This window comes from Electrophorus electricus, chromosome 6 (genome assembly GCF_041902795.1).
Source record: "Electrophorus electricus isolate QZ-2024a chromosome 6, ASM4190279v1, whole genome shotgun sequence".
Taxonomy (NCBI): Eukaryota; Metazoa; Chordata; class Actinopteri; order Gymnotiformes; family Gymnotidae; genus Electrophorus; species Electrophorus electricus.
Window position 1 is genome coordinate 14,553,035 of NC_137502.1, and position 25,272 is coordinate 14,578,306.

The 25,272-nt window shown below is 38.7% G+C and overlaps 1 protein-coding gene across 5 annotated transcripts in view; it reads right to left on the bottom strand.

The window, feature by feature from the left end:
* The window catches only part of b3gat1a (beta-1,3-glucuronyltransferase 1 (glucuronosyltransferase P) a), a 69,697-nt gene extending 45,387 nt beyond the window's left edge, over positions 1-24,310 (bottom strand). For 2 of the 5 annotated variants that reach the window (XM_035524951.2, XM_035524950.2), the window contains exon 1: positions 23,836-24,310. The gene's annotated coding sequence lies outside the window, so the exon portion shown is untranslated. The other 3 variants (XM_035524948.2, XM_035524949.2, XM_035524947.2) reach the window with 3 other exon arrangements.
* Positions 24,311-25,272: the final 962 nt, after the last annotated feature.

The following is a 25,272-nucleotide window of genomic DNA, read 5'->3' on the forward strand; positions in this document are numbered from 1 at the left end:
AGTGCACTGCGCTGAAGAACTCCCACTGCCACGTCTGAGCCACATCTACAGCACCGGCAACCTGTGACAGCTACTGGCCACTGAGTTAACAGTCCATTCTGGGATTTCCTCCAAACAGAGGTTTACCTGCCAGACTAAGCCCCTGTGCTTACTTAGATTATATTTACCTACCATTGGACAATCACTCATTTCTTGCACATATTGCTTTGCACTGATGTCCCAAGATCCGTTTGAGGCCTGTGCAGTCTCTGTGTTGGCTCAAAGACCAAAGCCAAATTGTTCCGACTGCTCCTTCATGGTAAGTTCTTTGCGAAAGGTTTTTCCATTAGAGAAAGGTCTCTGCTAAAGCCAGCAGCTGCAGTCACACAGATAGCAGCCGGACCTGGGTATTAGCAGAAACCTCAGCCCCTCCCCAGCTGCATCATGTTATGCTCCCCACTGGTAGAGGACAGGTTTCACACAGCCCCCATCAGCTCAGTCATAATATTCTCCAGAGCTATATCTGATCATTTCCCAAACACACACACACACACCCACCTCTGACCATTGAAAACAGATATGCCGATGCGTGCAGAAAGTGCTACTGGGAAAACACAGACTAAAGATGTGTGTTAGCAGTCTCACACTTGGACTCCTAAAGGATTTGATTGCGTTACACATTTCCATTCCATCCTCCCAAAAAGCATTATACTCTGTAATGTACAAATTTGCATCTTTCTCCAGGAGTAATACTTAGGAGTAATAGCTGTTGTCTCAGCACCCTTTAAAACAGTTTCCAAAGCCCATCAAGTGAACTTACAATGTTTTCTCAGTAAATCTCTGCTGAGATGCTTTGTCAAACTCTTCACAATGGTGTTACACAGTGCAGAGCCCTTTAAAAAGGCATGCCTTATTCATCTCTAGATGCTGTCAGTCAACCTCCCAGTCACTTTAACTGCCACAAGGATTCAATTAATCCTAGCACGAGAGGTACTCCAGTTCATTTTCACCCCTGTAAAGTGGCTCACCATTGTTCTGTGTATTCATTCATTCATTCATTCTCTCTCTCTCTCTCTCTCTCTCTCTCTCTCTCTCTCTCTCTCTCTCTCTCTCTCTCTCTCTCTCTCTCTCTCTCTCGTTGCCCAAATAACATTCACCCTTTCAAATCAATTGTTTGGTTTGTTGGCAGGTATTTTTTTCTTATTTTAATACTTAGTGGAACAAACTAAATAATGCAGACTTCTTAAACAGAGAAATAAAAAATACATTCAAGAAAAAATAAATTAATTATTCATTGATTCCTAATATTAATAAATCTGTTAATCAAGATATTCAAGATGGAACTGATCCAGTGACTATCTTACTCTTCCACATAGCTTTTAACAGCACATTCTTGTTACTACGTGAGCAGAAAAATTTAATAAACTGAGTTCTCACCTACACACATCTCACACCTACAGTCACTTTACTCTCCTTCATACTTACAACAGAGTCCCTAAAAATGGAACAACAGCTTTGTGAAGACACCATAGCTTCTTCTTGCCTTCTTGATAAAGAAAACAGGGAAGCAATATCAACCTCTTCAGTACAATGTGGATTAGCTAAGATAGAATGTAAAATCAATATGAAATGCTCTCTGTTATAAGGGCGTTCTTTATTACTTATTCATACCAGCCTAACAGCAAAAAAGCACTGTAGTTCATAAAGAAGGTCTAGACTATAGTCCATACCACCCACCTATTAATACACACAACTGATATCATTTGCCTCGTATGAAACTGACCTTTTCAGTATGGCAGATAACATGACATGAAATACAAATCTTTACAGTGTGACCTCTAATCATGCATAACTTTACAATCTGTGTATATAATGGAATGTGGCTGACTGGGCGAAAAAGAAAGCCTAACCACAGGTGCAGTCATTCAAACAATGAGCACTCCCATTAACATGCTCCAGCAATCGAAATGAATGAGAGAGGAAATTACGCTACATGTAGCTCTCTGAGCCCCATGACTGGATGGCTAAAGAGGTAGTGCACCTTCTGCTAGAACTGAAAATCACTTGGCACCATCTGCATGCCTCTATAATTACAGTCACTGGGGGACAGTAGGAGGCCCATGCTAACTATTTCATTACAGCTTCAATAATATGCCGGAAATGGGTGGTATTTCATGGGGTCTCAGGCAGCAGTGATATGTGTATTATCCAGTGGCTGAACCCAGAAAACCTTGGCCAAAATTCAAAAACACATAGCTAATTTCTCACTGAGGCAAAAAAAAAATGCAAAGCATTGAAAATCAGACTGAGAATATTAGAGAATAATCGATTAATAATCTTAAATGTGGCTTGTAGATGAGAGGCTGGTTACTATACTGACATTAGGGCTATATTTGTGAGAAACAACATTTTGTTATTGTACTGACTTCCAGCAAGGAATAACTTAACTTTAAACATATTTTTAATGTACTTACTAAATATGAACAGATATCCAAGGCAATGATGATGAGCTGATACAACACAAAATACATTTACAAAATGGGAATTATTTTACGTTAATTTGGGTTAGAATATTCTAATTATTACTGTTATTAGTGCTTCAGTAATTTGAAAAGGGTAATGTTAACATATAGCCATTAGCAAATTCTGTCAAATCAGCTTAATTTCATCAATGCTGCTGACCTATGTGTGATCATGGACTCCAGCATAGAAATAAAGTTTAATTTAACTTCTGTAGAATCTTCATAATCAACACTGGAAATAATGATTTCAGAGAATACCAACCCAATGACCTCTATAGTCTTTATAAATAAATTCCAAAAGGACTTCAACTTGATATTATAGCTATATATTTGAGGTGCTTCACCATTGCTCCATAGTGCAGAACATATCATAGCTTCCAGGATTCATTTTTGAGACAAAATTTATTTTTTAATTTGACTTTTCAGACTAAAAAAAAAAGAGGCAAAAGATTTGTTTTTGGCTACATGCAGAATTCTACAACTTTGTCAAGAACCATTTAAGAACCCATCAGTCTTTCCTTCACTTCAACAAAAAGACATCTCTTAATGCACCTGTACTATTAACTTGCAGAAGAAACCCTATTCAACCCAAACCCTGCTCAATGAACTGTCAAAAGCCACAAGTGAGATGAGAGTGGTCTTTTTTAGGCCAGAGTGTGGAAAAGTGTATCAATGAAATACCACATTGCTATAGAAGGACAAGGCACTTTCATTTCTTGACTGCCAGCACCAACATCTTCCAGGCTTCTGTTTAGTTCCCTCTGAACAGTGTTACATGAGTAGTGCACAATATGCCCCCCCCCCCACGCACACACACACACTCAATATTCCATACACAACATTTATTGTATAGTCAGACAGTGAACAAACAAGCATCTATATTTTTTGAAAAACATGTATCCCAATCAGAATGGTGTTGTTGCAGACATAAGTAATAATTGTGGACAGATCGGGGACATGCAGTAAATTCTGCAAAAGCAGTGTTACTAAGGAAACAGCATCTGCCAAAATCCAGAAGAAAATCATTCATGCTGATGGATCAAGGCACTGTGTAAATATTTAACTGTAAGCTGAGTTAGCAAAAACCAAGGCATGTCTAAACATTTGATTGCTAGTCTGCTTTAAAGAAAACTCCACAATGTTTTCATTCTTCTACTATGCTTCATTTTCTTGCTCTTTCATTCTTAATTTGATTCTCAATTCTTTTCCATCTACAAGTCTTTTCTCCCAGCAGCCGCATATGGAATTCAATCAGGATTCAGCCACCATTGCAGTCCATCGCAATCGTGTGCCAAGGCTTTCACTATAACTACCGTGGAGGTGCTTGTCAAGACTGTTCTGTCCACAGCTGAAAGAGAAGGCCTGCAACTGACAGAGAGAGAGAACGAGAAAGAGGGAAAGACAAAGAGAAAGCAAGAGCAAGAGAGATAAAGGGCAAGAGCAAAGGGAGACAGAGAGGAAGAGTGAGAGAAAGAAAGAGCAGCAGACAAAGTGAAAAAGAGGGGTTTCGACTCTTGATGAGATTGCCTCCATCTGTGCCATGAAGGAGCCTGGGAAATGAGTCTGTCCCCTTCACTGTGTACTTCTCCACTCACTTCACTCACTCTTCCCATGATGATCCGCTTCGTCAGTTTCTAGAGAAGGTCTTCCTGGCACGTGAGTTTCAGTTTGCTCACTGGGTTTTAGTTTTCAGTTTTTTTCCCTCACTTAGAAACTTGTTTATGTCTGCGTGCATGTTCTTGTTTAGTGTGTTCTTACTCTGAAAATTATTAGGAAGTGGACTGACCTTTCACAGTTCTGCACAAGCTTACCGTGCCTCTTTCTCTCTCTCTTTAGCAAAGCGTATTGATGCCAAGCATCCATTTGGAGTTTTCCATGCTACTACAGAAATAACTATAATTGTGTTAACACTGAAAAATTATAGTAACAAGTTAACAAAATTACATGACAAGACAGAGTGTCAGTAAAAAGGTACTGTATCTAAATTCATATTGCAAGTGCAGACTATGCTTTCAGTAGTGGTCAGGAGGGTGGTGATAATATAACTGTGAGAGGGGGGAGAACTCAGACAAACTCTAAGCCGAGTTTGTTCCGTAACAGGAGGACAAACTGAAATGGAATCTGAATGAAAATAGCAAGAGCAATATAGCAACAAGGGTGAGAGATACAAGGCTCATGTCATGCAAAGTCACTGCACAAATTTATCATAGAGGAAGACGGGGGAGTTAGGTAGTATAAATAGGGAGAAGAAGGAGTTTCAGGTGTAATCTTTCGCCCAAACTTCACTCAATCCATAACTTCATTAAATAACAAATGAATTGCAAAACAAATATTGTCCAAATATCCAACTATTTTGATTGTGAGAAAGAACCTCTTACAATTTCCTTGTGTTGTGTTCCTTGTGTTGTGAGAAAGTCAAGGGAGAGTAGTGGTACAGTATAGCAACATTCTTCCTAAACTGAAGTTTAGTTAATTGGTGTGTGTCAAACATATGCATACTCAAATGAATGCGCTGAGTGCATTTTTTGCTGATAAAACCCACTTTCCTACTTTTGTCTCGATACTTATCACAGGTACTGCACGGAAGCCTACGCAATGACTGTTAATCACACTGTCCTGTGTATGCTATCTCATCTCAAACTAAACAGGTCTGAGATAACACGTCACCCAGGACTCCTAACAGGCTGCTCTTCTAAGCATTTTTCGTGATGTTTCTTTTTTAATTTTAATCTTCAAAGAGCCAAATCATGTACATACCCCAATCATTGGCTGAGATTTCTGCCCTCTGAGATGAAGGCAACCCAAGATGAAGTGAGAGCTCCAGACCTGTCCCTTCACGCACTGAACCAACCATGTGTCGTTTACTTAAAGGATACACAGAGGAAAGACATCATTGCCATGCATGGCAGAGCTACATCCACACTGCTATGATTGTGGGCAGACAGGCAGGCAACATCTTGCATTGGTCTTCACACACTTATATGCTTTCAGACAGGTGCATATATAGTCTTGCTTAATTTTCACCACAAGGCAAGCAAGGTATAAATTTTCACTACACTTGGAACAAGGAATGCTATTTTTTAAATAAATGTATGGCTTTTTTCCAGCAAATGGAAAAGCCAATGGCTCGGAGGTTTTGCAATTCCATAAGATTTTTCATAACCCTGCAGTCAATGCACAACAATTAGGCTAAAGGTTTGATTAAAAGAGAGAACAAAGCTGAATTTGCCATGAATGCAATAAATCAATTTATTCTTTCCAGCACTATGAGCGCTCAGGAGAAATCAACAACATATGCAAACGCCCAAACAAACACCAGTCACAAATCACTATCCATAAAACAAACACAAAGCAGGGACAAACAGAGAAATTAGTTTAGCCACAGATTCAGCTATTATCTCTGCCTGTGAACACAAATTTCTCCACACTGCAACAGGGTAGAATTTAGCGGGCAAATGAGACACAGATGAATAATGAAAGAACATGACCTGCGTATGGCTTCTTTTGTTCTTTTAGTCGACTGTTACTGCTGAGAGGCTCAAGCAGTCTTATCATATGCTCTTCAATTCTGGCATAATTACAGCATGCACATGTAAAGGCATCTTAGCTTCCAGTCAAACAGACGGCCCATGCTTTTTTTAGGTGTATCACTCATAATGCCCATTGACTGTCCTGTGCTCCACCAGGAGTTATTAACTGAGGACATGAAATGGAGTCAGGGATTCATGGGTGTTGACACCAAACCCAAATCCTACAAGCAGCAGTATCATAGCAATAAAATCTGCTCAGGCACAGATGGAGCTGCACATTGCAATGTAAGCAAGGATATTTTTAGAGAGGTTAGACGGTGCTTGCAATGACCTGATATGCAGGCTGGCAAACCTCTTTGAAATGGTCTAGGAAGATTCTGACTTTCTCCTTTAGCTCAAGAGACCTGTATATATTCAGTCAGATTCTGGTGTCGACAGATACGATAGGTACTGAGTATGTGTGAGTCAGCTTCACCAGTTACCAGTTGCAAACAGAACCAATCTATAATTTGTTCTGTCTGTGAATTCCAATGCATCAATACATCATTGTCATAAAATTATTGATGATTAAACATGTATTTTCAGTGTTCTATTTGTGCAATTAGAACATTAATGCGTAACAAATGCAAATGGTGCATTTACAAATATTTGTAATTCTAGCATTTTATGACACCTTCCATGAAAGTGAATGTAAATTTTTAGACCAGAATGTAAGTCTTCGTCTACGTCTACCTGTTTAACCTCAGAAGTCGTGTCAATAACCAGAACATCAAAGTCATGAAAAACTGAGAAAATTGGGCTTTTATGAAAACCATTGAAAACCACAGATAAGGTCAGAAAATTCTGCTTGCAGCTCTATGATAGTTCCTCACAGTTCTAGCCAGAATATAGTAGCTTACACACTGTTCTCAACAGGAAAGATGCTTCAGTTAACCAGATAACTCAGATGTAAAAGCACTTTGTATAGCTTTGTATAGGGAAATGGTTTAATGGTCAGATAATTCTATGGGGGTTTATGCTACTTAGAAACCCTTTTTGAAACACATAGGAACCATGGAGCAATTATATAATGGAGATATTTTTAGATATATCCTGGCATCTCTCTGATAACATCTATTCACATTAAAGCAGTCAGTACCTAAATTCAATAAAGGTATCCACTCAAACCTCTATCCTTATCACAGGCTGCCTATGATATTAGCTCCATTCATTCTGTTTACTACTGCAGTTTGAAATATAAGAATTCAAATTTCTTTAACCTAATTTTCCACAGCCTACTTCAATGAAATACCATATTCTTACCAAATCATTTAAGATGTAATTTTTCTGCTCTGAGCTAGTCTTACTGAAGCCAGCTAAAAGCAGAGGGAGCTATGTGTCATGCATTACATAGCCAGTCGGCGGTTTGCAGATTAGCTGGCATAGTTTATGAACTAGGAGCATGGGAAATGAGGGATCAGGTGCTATAATACAGAAAATTCATATTAGATTTGTCCTCCTGGTGCCACTTCAGGTTTGAGAATGGTTGTCTGGCTAAGACTAATGCACAAGAGAGCTCACTAGTTCCTGTGTGATCCATCTGCCTTTAGAGATGTCCAGGGTAACACATTGGTGGCCATGACAATAGTCAGGACATTTCGGGACAATGGCTTGCAATTCACTCTTAATTCTCAAGAGTGAATTACAAGGTATTGTCCCGAATTCTAACCAGGATTCAAACAGAGGAACCAGAAGAAAATTAGTTGACTATGCAGACACACTGCAAACTACTGCGGCTTGGCTCAGACTGTTTATACCCCTAATTCCACCTTCATGGAATAAATAATTTACACAATCTGAAAATGAAATTTGGAATTAATCCTAATAATCCACAAAAAGCACATAAATCCTAGCAAAAGCCTAAATGTAAGAGAAGCGTTATTAGTTTTCTCTACCTTGTCATTGTTCTTAATTTGAGTATAAACTTTTGACGCAAGGAATTAAGATTCTCTTGCAATTGCAAAGCAATACCACTCTATATCCTCTTCACTGTAACACATTCCTTATGTGCATTTGTGCACTTGTGTCAATCAGGAGACTTCATATTCCTTAAGGGACCTCTCTGCCATGTCCATACCTCAATCCATAGCTTTGAAATAGTGCTCTTCTGTAACAAACCATTACTAGAAGGGCTGTCTTACTCAGGCAAAGACACCAAAGCTCTAAATAAACTCTTCATCCTCTTTACTGGTGTCTCATTTTGCCAAAACATCTAGTACTGCAACCACCTCACTTTTTTTTTCTATCCCATTCCAGATATAGTTCAATTCCATTCCAGATATAGGAAATTTTTAGGCCCGTGAGCTCAGCTGTATTATGGGCTGCATCAACAATCTCATTAAAATGAGGCTCCTGTCAAACAAATCACATGCTAAACACATTTTTCCAGAATGCCTCCTTGTGAAGTTTACTGACATTTTCTAGACTGTTTTTCTATTTAATCATTGTTATTCAAATCAGAACATTTTTAACAAGCCATTGTTTCATAAGTCTCCACTGTTCTCCACACCTGGGGACATTTTTGTTTTAAATCAAACCATAACAACCCACTAATTAGAAGACTGTCATTGTTATTAAAAAGCACTGGCAGAGTACCTACCAAAGTACCTAACACTGATAAGTTGAAATGAAATATTTTGTAATTTTATAGTTTATTAGTACTCATGTGTTATTTTATTCCCTGTCTATTTAATTAGGCTTTAACTGTAAAACTGTACAAATGTTTTAAATAGAAAATTTAATCTTCACTGACATTTATATATATATATTTTATCATGAGCAAAAAAAATCATGTAATTCATGCAATGGTGTCCTACATAGAACAGAAACAGAAACACCTTGAAGCACCCTCTCCTGCTGTCTTTTTACTGAGGATTTAAGGTCCTTCTTTAAAAAGACATAAACATACCTTTTCTAGATGATGGATCCTTTTAGATTAGCTCAATTTCCCAAATAAATATGTGGAAGGAACATTTATAAATGGGTGTACTTTGGGAATGGATAATCAAGGAAAAAGCAGTAAAAAAGAAGAAAAAAGATCCTTGGACTCACATACTGAATGAAGAATTTACTCCCTGTATTTATATAATGATCTGTACTACATATCTGTACATGTGAATATCATGATCATTGGTTAATTCTAGTCCTTTCCACTAAGGTTATATAGTGTGTCACCCTTTCTTATATATATATATATATATATATATATATATATATATATATATATATATATATATATATATATATATATATATATATATATATATATATATATATATATATATATATATATATATATATATATATATATATATATAGCTTTATCTACTACACTCAAATCAAACGGTAAAAAGACCTAGCCCCTTATCAGATTTGTGTTTAGCCCACCACATTTTCAGGCCTCTACTCTCTTTGTTCGTTTAAACAGCTTTATATCATTTAAGTGCCCTTGGAGGATAGACTTTATCTGGGCTTCTCCCTTTGCAGCAAGACTGGAAACTGGACTGGAGAATGGGGGGCGGGAGCATTGGCGATGGGGAAGCCAGTATAGTGCAATACAGAAAGCCAGTATAGTGCAATCCATCAAAAAATGTCACTGTTCAAAGATTGCTCTATACTTCAAAAGCAGTAGCAAGAACTAATTGTTAGATGCCAAAGCACCAAGACAAAACATAGCTATATTATGTCTACAACTCCTTAAAGTTAATGTGTGAATTTCCTTACTTGCTCAGTGTGGATAACATTTACCTATCCAAACAATGAGCATGAAACATGGCCCTAGGCAGACTAGGGGTTGTGATGTGGCCAGGTCTTATGATTGTATGTAAGAGCCTGGGCCTCCTAACACACCAGCATTGGAAACCAAGCTGACAGTCATTTGACCGTGGCAATTTAAGATCCAGCTAGAGAACACTGCAGAAAATGACAAATTTTACTCACTGCTACATGTGTTTCATCCACTGATCAACTCTAAGGCTGGAAATTATGTTTGTTACATGAAAAATGCAGGGTCTAGGGAAACAGCATGAATTATGAGAAGGAATATGGTTTTCTTTTATATTTTATCAAAGTGTTTCAATTTTAATTTTTAAAAAGTAGGCTTTTAAAAATTTTAATTATTGTAAAATCTGATTTGTTTTTACTTGAAATTGTATGACCTTTAATTTAGAATGCACTGTAGGAGTTTGTTCTTATCTTAAACTATAAATTATCAACAGAAGAAAAAAAATACCACAATAACAGAAGGTAACAGAGTAGTAACAGAAAGAGCCAGGAATAATGCATTGTCTGATGTCTGATTTTAAATATCAAACCATATTTCCTCAGATACGTTGTACCATATTAAGATAATGGTTTACATATTTCAAATGTAAAAGTACAGACATTAAGTATAGTATTTCAGGAATACAAAAAGACAAAATTTGTCTTCTTTTACACCTATAGTAATACATCCCTTTATCTACTTTTAGAGGATTATTTTTATATCCATTACCAGATCTACTTAAAATCTATGATAAAACTTGGTTCTTACAAATGCTGCAGAATTTTGCTACAAGATAATAACTCTCACATTTATACATTTATGCCTCTCTTCTTATTACAATGCAGCTGCTCAAAGCTCCTTTTCTAGGAGTGAGTCAGATGAAAACAACAACCAGATTGTGTCTAATGAGGATCAACAGCATGAAGATGAGGATGATGAAGCTGTGCTTCTCCTGGCCCCTGAGCCATCCAGGTCTGTGGTTTGATTAAAAGCAGCACTGCATCCGTGCAGTCTCGGGAGAGAGAATGATCCACAGCCAGCATCTGGCTCTGTCAGCTTAATCGTCACTAGAACCCACACAGCTGGAAACTCAGTGAGCAATTTGCACTTATTTCACCCAGAGAATAGAGAGAGATGCTGATGAAGAAATGACAAAAAAAGAAAAAGATATAAATGGCAATGTGCAGTAAGTAGTTCCCCACCTCTCCCCATGTAAGTGAGCAGCTGGTACACAGGCTACAGCACATTACCTGACACAAAGAAAGGAGACACTGCTGCAAAACGCTAGAGAGACAAAACTTTTTGGTCATATAATAGAGCATTTGTTTACAGCATGATGCAGTACACCTAGGGTTCTGCCTCCAACTGCTTCCTACTTTCTCTCACACCGATGCAAAGAAGTTAGGGCACTATGCTGTCTTAATGAGAACTCCACGGAAGCAAATTTCTCCGAATTGGCTCTAACCACAGCGAATATGAACCGTGAACTGCACAGGAACTGCCTCATGTTTGCTCCCTCTCCACCCTATAAGTGTTCTGGGAGAGAAACCACACGTAGCTCGTTGCCATGGAAACAGGAGGAACAAACCAAATGTGCCAGTCAGCGTAGCTGTGCCAAGGTCTGGCCCCAGCCTGGCATGGTGCACCTCTCCTCGCCTACAATCACATTAGAGCCAGGCAGGCAGGGCACCTCCAGATCGGAGCTCCCACAGGAGCCCAGACCCCCAGGGAATTCAGACCCACAGAGGCATCTCCTCATCTTCGCTGGGCAGAGTGAGATATGTAGTTTATCTCCACACTGTAGAACTCTAGTCTATTTTCCTTTTCGGAACAAAAGAGGTGTTTCTACCACTTCTTTTCTCCAACAAGCAGTATTCCCACAGCCTTTAAGCACATAAGGCATGACTGCCCATCAAAAATGAGTCAACAAGACAGCCGACAAAGAATCAACAAGATACATTTGTTTCCCTGAAATGAAATGAATAGGTGGCAAGACAATGCACCAGTGCAGCAATCAGAATGCTATACTGAATGACATTAATGACCTTATCTGTGGTCTTCCTTAATCCAAAAACAATTTTGTTTTGATAGGTAAAGAACAAAGATTTTTAAGTAAAATGCTTTATCTGTCAGCCACTAGTCTCTACCACAACAAGCCTAAAAAGATAAAAATTGTGATGCGTTTTCAACTGGTGAATTTAAAAATCATGATTGGAACACTTGAAGCAACTATTCAAAATAACTTGTATGATTACATTTCATCACAAACCTGAAACATCATTATCACAACCATGTATACTGTATTTAAAAGCAAGGAATAAAACATGAGGAACAATTAGAAATCCATACCTATTATCATCTTGCGTGGGCTTTTCATTGGCTAAACTGTGCCTGGTATAGAGCTCTATTGATTTTTTCCTTCCATCTCTCTTTGTGGGAAGCAAAAAGCTCATCCCCTCACAGTTTTCGATTCATCTCGCAATGTTCTGTTGAGCACAAAAGTGCTCATATGAACCGACACTTTACAACGGACATCTTTAATAACAGGATGGTGATGTTAATTCTATAGACTCTTAGACAGATGTTTAAGTTATCACTATGATTAAAACATAAGGTGTATTCCATGTGATGCATGTTTAGCCTAATACGATTTAATACTCTGCGATGGAATGGTTTGAATGAAACTACTGTCAAACTGGATGACTGACCACAAAAATAACTTGATATTAAGTGCAAATATATCAGTATGTATTATTCTGAAAAGGATAATAACAATATCACATTTATTTACTGAATTTTAGTATAAAGCACTAAAAGTAGAATATAGTGATGGGGAATATCAGCTGCTATACAGCTGCTGCAGTCCACAGAACCTACTACACATTGCAAGCTGGGCTGATGCTACATACCCATACGTCACAGAAGCCACATTCTCCCTCAAGCCAACTGTTCGTTGAGTGAGCACAACGAACATGGTGGACTTTAATTGGCTGCTGTTTTGACAGTTCTTTCAGTGAGTTAGGCTGATGACGTGGACGGTGTAGGGGAATGCTTCCCCATGAGACTTGAGAGCAGAGGCAGGAGTCGCAGGCTGGAATAGTCTGAAAGATATACCCCCCACCCCCCACCCCCAAATGCAAGAAAGCTGTTTGGAAAGGAAACTTCTCTGAATTGCATACAGACTGCCTTCTATTATAGGGCTTTTATTTTCTGTTTCATTTAGACAATTTAATGGATAAGTTTCCGTTTACATTCCTATAACAAGGTTTTTTGTACTTTTCAGTGCCTAACATGGTAATAATTGGGCTGAATGCAGCATTTATGCTATTGCAATCCTTTTGTCATCTCTACCCCTGTCCCTGTCTTTTTATCCCTGTGAATAAGGCTAATGACTCACTTCTACCTGTTATTTGGCACATATAATAGAGGTCAAATTTTCTACAGCACAATGACTGCACACAGCCTTAACGGTTAGCTGTCGTGGGCCTACACATTCTAGCCAGAAAACACCTTACATTTAAATAAAGTCAAAAGTAGAATAAATAATATTTATAAAATATAAACACAAGGATCATGTTTTTATGTTTGGAAATTGTACATGATATATGATACATCCACACAGGTTTCCTTTGAAACTTTCCCTTTACCAGAAGGACAATATAAGAGTGAGATTTTGTGAAGACTATTATGTCAGCATTTTTATCATGGGAGGCACATCACTCCTTGACACTAATAGCATTCCGCTGTGATTTGCCCTCCTTATAGTGTGCTGATGCTGTACAATGCAACACAACATTGACTCCTTAAGGTAATACAAACCCAAAACGGCTGATGCGACAAGTCATTTGCCTGAACAAACAAGTATGTGCATAAGGCAGTTGTAAACTTAAGATTTGTACTATAAATATTAAGATCATTCAGAGTTAAAATATTTAATTCTTATAAAGATTTTAGATGTTACATTACAATAATGTTTTTGTTTGTTTCTTAAAGTTAGGATTATCTTTAGTGTCATATTAGAAAAGCTAGTTTTACTATTATGACAGATGTCAAACACATAAAGGAGAACATCCTTTGATTGCTCATTATTTTGACGATTAGCAAATGCAGGCCTACCACTTTTTTACACAACAGTCCAAAATGAGTTATCCAGTCAATTTTCTGCTTGTGCCATGCATATCTACTTAACCCAATTTATTTCTTTAAAGTCACCCTGCTAAAACCAGGGAACTTTAACTGGTTAAGCATGGAATTGACACATCAGGGTAGCCTACATCAGCCTCATAGGCTGATTTTATTGTACTGATGCTCATGACAGCAGAATGGCTGCCAAATACAGAGTTTTAGACTTTTAGCCCTTGCTGGTCTGAAAGCTAAAGGATTCAGGACAGTGGAATAACAAGTCTGTGATTCTTTTTACTGCTAGAAGCACTACAGCCTAGTTTTTCATTCCCTCTGGTTCCAAGCTGTGTTTATAACTCATTTAACATGACTGCAGTGGTGAGAAAAGAACCAGAGAGGAATATAAAGGAAATCCCTTAGTCTCCGACCAGCAGGCTAACTCAGGGCTGGAGCATCGACAATAGGACGACACAGCTACTGAGGCATGAACTGATAGGTTAATATATCTGGCTCTCAAACCCAAAAATAGGGCCAATTATAACAAATATAGTTCTTAAATAATTATAACAATAAAATGTATAACAATACCATGATCTCCCTTGTACATCTCCATACCTTTCACCTAGCCTGCAGACACATTTTATGTTACATAAGAGTAATATACAATACAGATGAAACGTATTTTGGTTTTATTGCTAACTACGGAAGAAGAAGCAACAAAAAAACTAGCCAAAATTTAATTGTTAGTTAGTTGTCAGATAACCCAATATTACAGTGATGCCCAGAGAATAATAAACCCTGGACAGGATGCATTTTAAGCCATACAGCCGCATTTTGGCACTTCATCAAGAGATCATTCCACCATTATTTGAAGAGCAAGTACAATGCACATGGTCCTATCCACACCCAACATATCCCTTCAGGGCCTCACCTCTCTGGAGGGAAATTACCACCAGCTGCTCAATACTCCTGTGTAAACATCATTTGTGCAACTGATGGACTTTAATGGGATTTGTCCGCCATTCATTAAGCTGCAATAGCCGTATCAGGAACGCGTGCAACTTCTGTCTCAGTAGCTAGTGGACGAATTTTGGTGGGGGCTAATGTGTCCAGGGGTGGACAAATCAAAAATGAAAAGCCACATTGGTAAAGCGAGGACGGCTCATCACAGCCTGGGCACAAAAATCAATAGCCACATATAGAGAGTTGCCAGCTTAAATACAACATACAGTAGGTTTTAACATGGTCTAAGCAATGGGGGAAATTAGTTTCATTTGTATCCAGTCATCTAGAGATTAGCAGAGCAAGAATGATCCATCCCTGCCATGTGAACAGGGGTAGCAGATAAAATAAGTGGTATCATTTTGTAAATTCCTGCTGTTAATATCCACTGTCCACAACAAAATAGATATCCTAGACCCATAGTAACAGCTGCCATAACGTGCATGGCACGTTTGGATGATACTGTCATATCTGAACAGTAAATTGTACTCAATCAGTACTATACTAGCCTGTGTCTTTTCTAGGATATTGAAATTTAAGCATATATTTAAGTATGATAAACAATATGTACAGCACAGTCCTTAAACAATTGATTGGATAAGTGGTTGGTTTGGGTCACTGTCCTGCTGCAAGATCACTGAGGTTGGAGGGACAATGGTGCTAGGTATCTTATGTGCATATTTTAAGGACTCAGTATACCTGTTAAAAGCCTAGAGCCAACTTGCTCATTAGGGATCCGGACCCATACATTTGGAAAGCTTTTTTGGGACAATGTATGTTATAAAAAGTGCTATATAAATGAATTTGACAGACTAGGTTCAAGAGAATGTTGTTGTAAGTTGTTAATTACATATAAAACGTTTTTTTTGTTTTCAAATGGTAAGTTACTTTCACACTTGTGATTGAGTAGTACATTATTTTCAAACTGAAGTTAGATTCATGTTACATAACATTCCTTTTACATTAAAGGTTGCCCTAAGAAAGACAGAGACTGTGGAATACATCTCATCTGCTACAGTGCTTACAGTACTTCTTGGATGAGTAAACTGAAATTACTCCCATTGTGTTCCTCAACTGCTTCAAGCAATTCTCACTACAATATTGCTGTGACTGCAAATATGTGTAAGACCATGGTCAATCACACTGGGAACTGTCTTAGATTTGCTTTTGGATCCAGAGAAACCTTTAGTCTGTAAAGAAAAGTATTTTTCCCACAATGCTAATCAATGGCAACTACAAAAGTGTCACAATGAAATACTGTGACTTTGTGTAATAATCGTATTACCCATTACATAATAAGAACATTAAGAGCCCTGACCATAGGTCACACCATTGTACTCACCATTAAAAATGCATAAATTACATCCATTTTTTCCAGCTACATGCATAAATGTATTTAATTAATAATGTAGCACCACTTAATTAATATTTTGCTGATACTATTTCTTGAGGCAAACCATAGAATGCAGTTGCCTGTCCAAAACAATTCATACACAAAGAGCATACACAGTTAGAGGAGTGTGAAATACCAGGCCAGGGCTACAAAACAGCCCTCAGTGAATAGTGCTCTCTGTACATTAAATGGCCTTTGAGAAGCTAATGAAAGTGTGGCCTGTGGCTAGTCTCCCAGTCATGGACTGCAATGTCAGAGCCACTGTTGTCTAGAAGACAGGCCTGGAACATAGACATCTGGCCAAGTTCTGCTGTAACTAGATGTGTGTGCCACATACAAATTAATATCTATTAGTTTGATATTTTATAGCTGATACTGCAGTAATGTGAAATATTTTCTCCTACCAGTATAATATGCTGAACATGTATGATATAGACATCATCAGCTACAAGTGCGAGGTTTTTCATTTAAAGTTGTGCACATGGGGTATTGATAATGAAGGTCTATACTTTGTGATGACTCAGAGACAAATAAACCTTAGGTTCTCAGCCCAGGTTTTAATGGTCTACAATTTTGTTCTATTCCTGCTCTATACCTGAACAGCTAATCAAAGGTTGCTGAATGAAAAATACATGGATAAGGTGTCTGGGGACCTAGAATAGAACAAAAATGTGAACAGTCTGTCAGGACCAGGCTGAGAACCCCCTAATTTTTCATCCATCATGTCTCATCTTTATGCAAAGTCATGAAGCTGAATACATTAACTAAGCAATTGTTGAAAAGCAAGACCAGGTAGACTATACAAGGTAAAGTCTAAGGACCAGTCCATTCTGAGATGGGGAGAAACCTCTGGTAACCACTAGTGCATAACTCCTCCATGAAACAGGTGGCTTACTGTCAAATGTGTCTGAAATCTAAATAAGATGCTTAAATGAATTCAGTTTTGCTGCACTACTCATGGTGCATACTTTTAATAATGCATATTAAAGGCACTGTACTGTTTTCCACAAAGCATTTTAGGAACATTACAGTGGGAACACAATTTCAAAATTTATACAACCAACTATGGATAAGTATTGACTCATGTTAAACTGCAGTTTTCTACAAGTGATTCGTTTTAACCCAATGAGTAATGTATGCTCTTCACACTTATTCACATTCACATTTATGCTGCTAAAAACTGTAATAGAGTCTCTACCCCATAGTGAAGGAGCTTACTTATTTCATCCAAGGCCAAGTAGGTTGAGGTTGACTGAGCAGTCCTCCTTTCCTAAAGAGTCAATTAAAGCCAAGGGCAAGAGGCAGCAACTGCGTAATACATGGTGACATATCTGAACCCTCATATTTATGCTAAAATATCAGCTACATTTCAAGGATTGACAATTACATGCACGCAGATCAGTATGCATTTGTAATGAATTCAAGTATAATAATGCAGTATGCATTTGTAATACAGTCAAGTCAATGTAGTAAAGCCTGATCACTGAAAACAAGACAAACTTAGAGCGACATCCCCAGATACTTTTTGCACTTTTGATAAAATACAATTCTCTACCAAGCATCTTAGTGTGCCCTGGCATCTGGATAATTTAACCTTGACCCAGATACAAAACAGTAAAGAAAGCTTTAGGAGAATCCCCATTACATGAAATATATGAGGTGGCTTACTGTTATGTGTGTCTGAAATCTGAATAAGATGCCTGTATACGCATTTACTCACACCATTGTGATAGTATGAAACATTCTGATAAAGGAATTAGTAGAAATAATAAATAACATACTTTCATTGCGAATATGGCTACAATTATATTTCAGTGTGGGTTAAGAGCAATGAAGCAGGACTATGAAGCACTTATCTATAATGGTGACTGAATAACAAATTTTATTTTCATCCTGACCAAACAACATATGCTGACAGCATGCCAGTTAGGAATTATTATTACAAATGTGGTGTCTGCATTTAATGCACCTCCCCAACACAATCACACACATACACATTTGCATACTCACAAACATACAGAGAGCGAGAGACAGAGAGAGAAACGCAAGAAACCCCACAGGAGAAATAATTTGAACCAGAAACTCTGCTATGCCAATCCTATTTCATACTATGTGATGGATGTGATTGAGGCCCTGAATTATATGTGAATGTATACAGTGCCAGTGGATGAACCAGTCTTAGTCATGATAAAGTGGGTCTAAAGGATTAGAAAATCTGATTGGTCTCAGACATTTCACAATGCCACTATCGCAGGTACAGTGCTGCCAAATCAGCTTCTGGACTGGGGCTCTTGCTATCATTGGCTGTAAGATTGACTATAACAGGTGGGAGTTTAGGCCTAGGTTAAGAACAGCCTTTCTATTACTAGAACTACTGCATAGTACAGGCAGAGAAGGGATCAACTAAATGGAATTACATTTTGCCAAAAAGAGGCTTTGTTGTTTTTAAAGATCATTTACTTTTGTATCTCATGATGGTTTTCAGTTCTCTTATGGCATGTTTGTCATAAGAGGGGGGTGGGGGGATGGGGGGAGGGTTCTCATGACTTAACCGCCCATGGAAATTTCCTACTATTTTCACTTTACAAAACACAGAAATATATAACTAACTTAAATAAACTAGCTCTAAAACATATTTGTCTGAAAATGTACTTTCAACCCCACATGAAAAAAATAGGTCGACATTTACGCTAGCGAAACGTTTTTGTTCCCAGGCAATTCCATGTAAAAGGTCAACCTATCCATGAAATTCTTAGGTATTCGACGGAATTTTTAGATATTAGTGATGGGAACTACCTCAGGAGGTAACTATCTAACCTAACTAGCTAGGTAGCTATGAATAGTTCCCCACTTGTATGGGCACTTGTACAAATACAAAATTTGTGGCTGGTTGGTTTCAGCATTATGGATGTCTCATTTGGACTACCACTGTTAGGTTAAACAAAATGCCTGTGAGAAAGCTGTCAGTGAATTAGCAAACGTTAGCTAGGTAGCTAATTAGCTAGCTATTTCCCATAACCTTTAATAAACTCTGTAGCTGAATACAGGCAAATCCTAAAAAATTGATGTAATCATTTATATACTAAATAGCGTTATGGATGTGATATCTGTAGTGAACTGTCTAGCTAGCTATCTTAACTATTCCAGTTTAGACATTCATACCGCTCGATGTCTTCCTCAGGTGGATAGCTAGCATTAGCACTACGTTAGTTAACTGTCTGGGTCTTAAAGGAATAACATTTACATATAACCTAACTTACCTAAAGTGGCCGTACAATAAAAATTTAGCTTTCCTCGCAGCATGTGTCCAAATACGATTGAATAGATGATTATGGCTTTATCCAACAAGAGTATTTTAGATAATCAGCTATCCATCTAATGAATGGTTAACTTGCTGCAAAACAGCGGGAGGTTCAAATATTACCACTATTATCTCGATAGCTTCAAAAAGGGCAAGAGAAAATTATGAAAACTTCATCATGTTATTAATGTACATTTAGCATGCACAAGTGGGAATAAGAAAGACCAAGAAGAAGGCTGTGATGGGTCAGCAGCATGAAGGTCATTAGTTGCCATTAGTTTGAAATTATAAAAGGAGTGTAAGTAATTTAATTTTTTTTAAAGTTTCATTTTTATTGTGACTCTTCTTACATGAAAAACATCTAGACCCATACACACATATAATAAACACATATAATAGGATGCACAGGAAACATAATAAAAGCATATTTTATCTTATAAAGAAAGAAACAAAACATGCAGAAGTGATAAAATGACAGTGAAGGAAATGACAAACAAAAAAAGATGGGGGGCGGGGGGGCTAATATCAAAGTCATATGTACACAAAAGACTTGGGGTAGCCTGAAGCCCACTACTGTTTTCTATTTGAAGCAGTTTAATTTAGATGCAAAACAGTAAATTTATGGTGTGGATTCTGACAATGAAAAAAACATGCAGTCATTTTGCTTATAGAATTCGCTATAAACTATAAATGAATCTGCTTTTTAAACATATTTGAGGATCAGGTTTGCCAAGCCATAAGCAAATCTGATTGATTACGCAGAAGCTTTATGCCAAGTTCAGTGCTTCTATCATGACAGCCCTAAGAGCTTTAATGTCCAGATGTTCAAAGGAAGATTAAGTATTGGAGCTGAAAAGGAATTTCGATGCTCTAGGTTTTGTCAGGCTAACCCAATTAGGAGGCCTAGACAAATTTAAATACAAAGGCGCCAACAAACTCTTACTGACATTTACATTACTGATCTGTGTATAAGAAAGAAGCAGTTATGGGTGGTGCCAACCAAATCAGACAGGAGGGTCTGCTGCCACACTACAGAACCACAGTATCATTCTGTTTACATAAAAGGGAGGGTTGTTTTATTGTGGGACCCAGACGGGCACGTATTATCCTCTCACTGTGTGTGTATGCTTGTGTGCATGTGATGTTTTCGCCTGTTCATAATATGTAACAGACATGCAACGCTGATGGATGTGGACATCAGTGACATTATGCAACCATCGCCCTCTCACACATGAACAAACTTATCACACTCGCACAAGAGCACATTTTCACATATTATTGCTGTGTCCCTTTTTATTTTGTAATCTCTAACTCACAGCCCTATGAGAACATGCAAGTACAAATAGGAAATAAGCATAATGACATTATACACTAAACCTGCCAAATTCCATTGGAGAAAAAGGTGAGTTATATAATAATGAATGGGTAACTGTGTCTAGCACTATGAAAATGGTTGTCCATATGGTTCTCTGTTAAAGAGAGTTGTTCTGGCTACCTGAACTGAGCTGCACGTCCTCATTGGCAACTATGACCCAAAATCTTCTGGAGTAACAGCTGCTGTCCCTGGGGGTATTATGGCTCAGTGATAACATGGGGTGTGTTTGTGTGCACATGTGTGTGTGTTATTGTGTGAGTACCCAACAAATGTAGGCTGGACATGTCAGCCAAACACAAGCTTAAAGCCCTGCAGTGCAGAATTCAAGACGCCACAATAACACCCCAGCTTGGGGCCTGGCAATCTGCTCTCTGGCTTTCTCCTCTCTTCCTCCACTCTTATTCCGCTACCCAGCTGTTCGTTAACTGACCATTGAAGAGAGTGCTATGGGTTTAGTTGAAGTGTGTGCGGAGCTCCTCCCTGCTCTCTCAGAGCTGGTACAGGGTTGTTCTTGCCTTGGTCTGGTGTAACTCAGTGGCAGCGTAAGAATGGATGAATAATGCATTCATGGTAGCGTCACTCAGGGAACAATTGTGCTTGTTAATATTCACAGCATGCAGACTCAGAGGCCCTCATGAAAAACATAACTGTTTTTATAGGAGTGGGACTCTACCAGGACCCTAATATCCTAACATGTTAACACAAGTTTTTTACATAGATATTCAGAAAACAGAGAAATGGGAGGGGTGTGTGTGTGTGTGTGTGTGTGTGTGAGAGAGAGTGAGAGTGAGTGAGTGAGTGAGTTGGAGAATGCCTGAAGCAAGTGTCTGTCTGAATTACACTTCAAACATTCATCAGCCTGGTTTCAGCAGACATTAATATTGCAATTTCACCAACAGGCGCAAAACATTAAATCTCAGATATTTAGTTGCTACTCCAGTGTACTACATGCTGGGCTTATGAAATCCTGTTTCCTATAAGTGCACTTCTCAAGCTGAAGAGTTCATTGGGAAACTAGTACCTTCTTTTCATTCTTTCACACTAGAAGCTTGTCCTTTGGCATGCAGTGAGGGGATGTATAATAAATCACCCATTATCTCTCAGTAAAAGATCCTTGTAGCAGGATGACTGCATTTACAGTTTGAATGTGAACAGACTCCTGTGTGTAAGTTGAAATGCAAGCCATGTAGTGCTACACAAGATCTCTATATGCCATGTGCTGACACATACTGAATCAGAGCAGGGGGTTAAAAATGCCTCACTAGGCTCTCACCATCCTATGAGACAACTAAACAGCAAAGCCAGGCATAGCCACAAGACGAGCAGATTTGTTTGTGATCTGTAGTGTGCTGGATGCTGACAATTGACAATTTACATTGAAGATGGCAGCAGTAGCTGTGAGGCTGATGTGAGGCCCCTTAGACTTTTATCTTACAATGAGGGAAGTCATAAAATAATAATTTAACAAATGAGCCTGAAAAGGATATTTACTGTCTGCTTCTGTCAGTAGCCAAAGGCTTGCTTTAAACAGACGTTTGCTTGTTTTCCATGAAAACTTGTTTGTTTAGAATCACTGATGTCATGGTGGAACCAAGCCTGCTTTGACCATAGCCATCCCAAGTTTTCCAGTGAGAGTTGCCCAAAGTGTTCTGATCAGGGATTCTGGACATGAGACAACATCCAAGGGATTGCAGCCACATCGAGCAGGATTTTCCAGAGACACTGTTACACATCTCTGCTAATAGCTTTCTAGTCCTGCCCAGAAATGACACCATCATCTCTTATGTAATGATTTGCGTAGTTTTAGCATTAACACTTAACACATCTGAAACGTAAACGTAAAAGTGCCATGTTAACATGCCGAAAGGGAGTTAACTTGATTTGATGACACTGAGATTTTCTGAAGTTCTCCCAGGTTAATTAGCGTACCACGTAATGCGTACTTTCCTCCGTGTCAGTACATGCATTGTTCGTTGGATTGTTTTTATTGTGTGGAGTTCACTGCCTCTCTGGGTCAGGTTGAGGGAAGGGCGCAGATTGTGCTAAGCCTGTAATGACTGAACACCCAGAACACCCAGGTGCAGATTAGCAAGTGCTAACCAAGTCAAGCTAAAGATTGCCATGATAAATGTACTGTCTTTTTATCTTATACTATATAGACTCAGACTCAAATGAGGTAAAACTTATTTTGACCTTAAGTTATCAGTAATAGATATTAGTAATAGGTATTAATACTTTTAATAATTGATATTAAATCAGTTCTCTGAAGTAAAATGTTTGTACCAGTATGATGACATCATTATAAGATGAATTTGTGCATATTGCAGCAATTATGTTAATTGACCATACGGAACCTGAACACGCACATTGCTGTGCGTTGGCTCACAGATTTACGCAATGACATGATTGTTCTCGAGGTTGGCAGCTGGGGACCGAGTCCAACTCACTGAAACCTCAGTGCTTTGTGTGCTACTTCAATGAGGACAATCAATCATCTCCCTTCTCTCAGCTTAAGGTCCCTGTCGCTAACCCATGCATGTAGGCAGCTTAACAAACGGCTGCTTCATTTCCACATGAACAACATCCATATAACGGTGGCTTTTATCTCTCTGGCTTGCATACACACACGTGAGAGAGTTGGCAGTCTAAGACTCTAATTACAAGCTGAGCATTGCTGAGCATTTCTGCAACTCATATTATCCACATTGTCCTATAACCTCTCAGTCTGAATGAGATATGTGTGTGCAGTGAGAGAAAACTCAGTCTGTAAAAGCTATGCGTGTGCAATGAAAGAAAAGCTCATTCCTACCTTGTGCACAGACTGCTATTCCCTCCTCATGCTGCTGTGAGGACACTGCTTCATTCATTTAAACCATCTCTCTTTTTTTGCCTTTTCTGCTCTCTTTTGTTTTTCTCTTCAAATCGTTGGATGCACGCTCATTGTGCCTTTATTTATGTCTTGCTGTGGCAGCAGTAGATGTATAGATGTACCGGATTCAGGGCTGGGAGATCATCTTGAAGGAAGGGGCATCTGATGCTCTGAGACAGAAACTGCCGGCGTATTCTCCTGCTTTTGCTGTCTCCTCTTCTGGCAGATGTGCTCTCTCTCCAGATCACGACTAGAAATGAGGGATGTATATAAGAAAGACGGCTGTCATGGGTTGAAGCTTAGACCTCTCTCTCGCTGTTTCTCCTCTTTACTCTCTCTGATTAGTGAAATGGCTTCGGCACAGGCAGGCTGTCAGGATGCTTGGAGAGACATCTGTGAATGTGTTTATGTGGCTCCAAAGTAGCCTCTTCACCAGTTCTGAGACCCCCCCCCCCCCCCCTCCATTTGAGATGGGCTTGCTATTGGCATGTACCATTGCAGCTCAGAGGAGGGTTGGCTGTCGGATAAAGAGGAGGAGGGGACAGAGAAAGAAAATGAGAGACGGGGATGAAGGAGGGGGTTGAAGACTGTATGAAGGCAGTCAGATCCTGTGTGTGTGTGTGTGTGTGTGTGTGTGTGTGTGTGTGTGTGTTTGTATGTTAGTGTGTGTGTGTGTGTGTGTGTGTAAGGAGGTACCTCACTTTCTCTCCCTTCAACTCTTTCTCCTTTCTCCATCCTGTCATACAGCAGAGAAGGACCCCTGCAGTAATTCAAAAATGGCGCTACTTCCAGACCATGTCTCCTTTGTCCTCTGTACGTGTACACAGTGAGCTGTGACAATGTCAGAGGCAGGGTTATCTTATTACAGCATTTCCACAGTTTGCCTCTGCAGTTACTGATGTCCATGAACTTTTTAGCTGAGATATTTTTTTGGATCCCTCCTGGGTGGGTTTCCCCGCAACTCAGGACAGTGTTAAAGTTCTTAGAGAATATTACATAATAAAACATGTCGATATTAGAACTATCCCTAATACATGGAACAGATGGACCTTTGCATGCTGGGATTTTTTTTGATCAACTCTAGGCTGAAGTATCACCTCTGACAGACTTATTGTGACAAACTTACATCTGATTTTGCACTCATGAATGATGCATAAACAAGCACAAACTAATTAATCCTTAATAAATTATTCCATCAAGCAGTTAGCTCTGAAGTCCCATCAGCAGACCCTTGATTCACAGCTGATGATACAGACTGCATGGGAATATGACTCTAATGACTCCACTGAGCATAGGTTTTGGTAAACAAGCACTCTATGCATAATTCTACCAGAGACAGGAAGAGGGACATAGACACACCCTGCATCTTGGACAAGT